The 2,500-nt window shown below is 64.7% G+C and overlaps 1 pseudogene; it reads left to right on the top strand.

Moving 5' to 3' along the window:
* Window positions 1-2,500, top strand: part of LOC126435846 (large subunit ribosomal RNA) — a 7,468-nt pseudogene that overhangs the window by 2,543 nt on the left and 2,425 nt on the right.

Raw genomic sequence — 2,500 nt, 5'->3', positions numbered from 1 at the left:
CTGCGCGGCGTTCGCGCCCCGGTGCTTCAACCTGCGTGCAGGATCCGAGCTCGGTCCCGTGCCTTGGCCTCCCACGGATCTTCCTTGCTGCGAGGCCGCGTCCGCCTTAGCGTGCTCCTCCGGGGGCGCGCGGGTGCGCGGATTCTCTTCGGCCGCCATTCAACGATCAACTCAGAACTGGCACGGACTGGGGGAATCCGACTGTCTAATTAAAACAAAGCATTGCGATGGCCCTAGCGGGTGTTGACGCAATGTGATTTCTGCCCAGTGCTCTGAATGTCAACGTGAAGAAATTCAAGCAAGCGCGGGTAAACGGCGGGAGTAACTATGACTCGGAGAGGCATCGCGCGAGGTGGACGGAGGAAGAAGTCCTGTCGCTCGCCAAGGCGGAGGCCGAACTGTTCCTCGAGAGGGACGCCCGGTTCTTCTTTGTAAATCAAGAGCTCATCAGGATGTTCCCCGACCGAACGCTTGAGGCAATCAAGTGCCGACGGCGGCAAGCTGCCCACAAGCAGCTTGTCCGCCAATTCATGGAGGCGCTTGAGATCGGTCGGGGGGAAGAGCCGGCGTCCCGCCGGGGAGCAGCGAGCCCGCTGCCAGACGCGGGCGAGGCCGCTGCGCCGCCCGTCGACGCAGCCGAGGACTTCGCGGCCGACACCACCGGGCCGCCGCCGGAGGGGCCGACTGACGCCGCCATCTGGGAGCATCTGGCGGGGCTACCCGCTTCCGCCCAGCGTTTCTCTGCCCTGGATCGTGTCATAGGTCTGGGGCGGGGCACGCCGCCCGATGTCATCCTGGGCATGCTCCCGGATGCCCTTGCGTCGGTCGGGTCCAGAGGGGAGAGATCGATCACCAGGACACAGCGGCCGCGCCAACCATCGAAGCGGCCGCCTGCCGCGCCGCCGACGCAGAAGCGCAAGCGGCGCCGCTGGGAGTACGCGAGAACGCAGGATGCCTTCCGACGGTCGCGTGCACGTTGCGTGCGCGGCCTCTTGGATGGCACCCTGCTCCAGCCGCCACCTGCCATCCCTGGTCTGCTGGACTTCTGGGCGGACCTCTTCACAAAGAAGCCCGTCTCCACCGCGGGCTTCATTCGTGACCGCCTCCTCCCGCACTCGGAGCCTGTCGCTCTTGAGTGCCTATGGGGGCCGGTCACACATGAGGAGGTCGCCGCCGCGTTGCCGCCCAGGGGATCAGCGGCCGGGCCGGACGGCCTTACCCCAGCGGAGTTGCGGCGCCTGCCGCACGAAGTCCTGGTGAAAGTGATGAATCTCTTCCTTCTGGCCCGCGCCCTCCCGGAACGCCTGCTTCGCGCGCGGACGTCCCTTCTCCCGAAAACGGCTGCACCAACATCCCCCGCTGACTTTCGCCCCATTACGGTCTGCTCGGTGTTGGCGCGGACCTTTCACAAGGTTCTCGCGTCACGCCTGATGCGCGCTTGTGCTGTGGACGAACGTCAGCGGGCATTCATCCCTCGGGATGGGATGTTGGAAAATACTTTCATCTTGGACACTGCTCTCACCGACGCAGTTCGCTCCTGCCGCTCTGTCTTTGTGGCATCGATCGACGTTTCGAAGGCATTCGATTCGGTGGATCATGCTGCCCTTCGCCCTGTGCTGAAGGCGCATGGCCTACCGGATTGCTTTGTCGAGTACGTCGAGCGGTGCTACGAGGGCAGCACGACAGTGATAGCGGACGGCGCCGGCGTGGGCGTGTCTGTGCAGCCAGCACGGGGCGTTCGCCAGGGCGATCCCCTCTCCCCCCTCCTGTTCAACTTTGCGGTGGACTACGTTTTAGGCCAACTGCCCTCCCACATCGGAGCTCGGATCCTCGGTCGCAGAGTCAGCGCTGCGGCCTTTGCAGATGACGTCTTGCTGTTTGCAGCGACCCCGAGGGGCTTGCAGTCCCTCATCGACGCAGCTACCGCAGCCCTCGCCCACCTGGGGCTGCAGATCAACGCCCGGAAGTGTTTCACCCTCGCCTTAGTCGCGTCAGGGCGCGAGAAGAAGGTGAAGGTGGACAGCAATGTCACCTTCACAGCAGGCAATACCACCATGCCTGCCCTGCGTGTGGGTGAAACCTTCCGGTACCTGGGGCTGCAATTTTCCACGGCGGGTCGCTGCGTCTTCAATCCACGTCGCCACCTTGTGGAGCAGCTTGACGTCATCTCCCGAGCTCCGCTGAAGCCGCAACAGCGCCTCCACGCTCTCACCAACGTACTTCTCCCTGGCCTGTACCACGGGCTGGCCCTCAGCCGCACCCGGGTGGGTGCATTGAAGTCGGCCGACGTCACCATCCGGGCCGCCGTCAGGAGATGGTTCCGCCTTCCGGCGGACACCCCCCTGGGATACTTCCACGCTCCTGTTGCCCAGGGGGGCCTCGGCATTCCATCTTGCCGATGGATGGGTCCGACCCTCCGTCGGTCCCGTCTCCTGGCGCTGAAGAAGATAGGGCCAGCCTGCGACGGTGCAGGCATGGATGAGGTGCAGCGTGAGATCGA

Source organism: Schistocerca serialis, unplaced genomic scaffold, assembly GCF_023864345.2.
Source record: "Schistocerca serialis cubense isolate TAMUIC-IGC-003099 unplaced genomic scaffold, iqSchSeri2.2 HiC_scaffold_1219, whole genome shotgun sequence".
Lineage (NCBI taxonomy): Eukaryota > Metazoa > Arthropoda > Insecta > Orthoptera > Acrididae > Schistocerca > Schistocerca serialis.
Note: the sequence above shows the minus strand (reverse complement) of the source record. Positions and strands in the feature narration are given on the sequence as shown.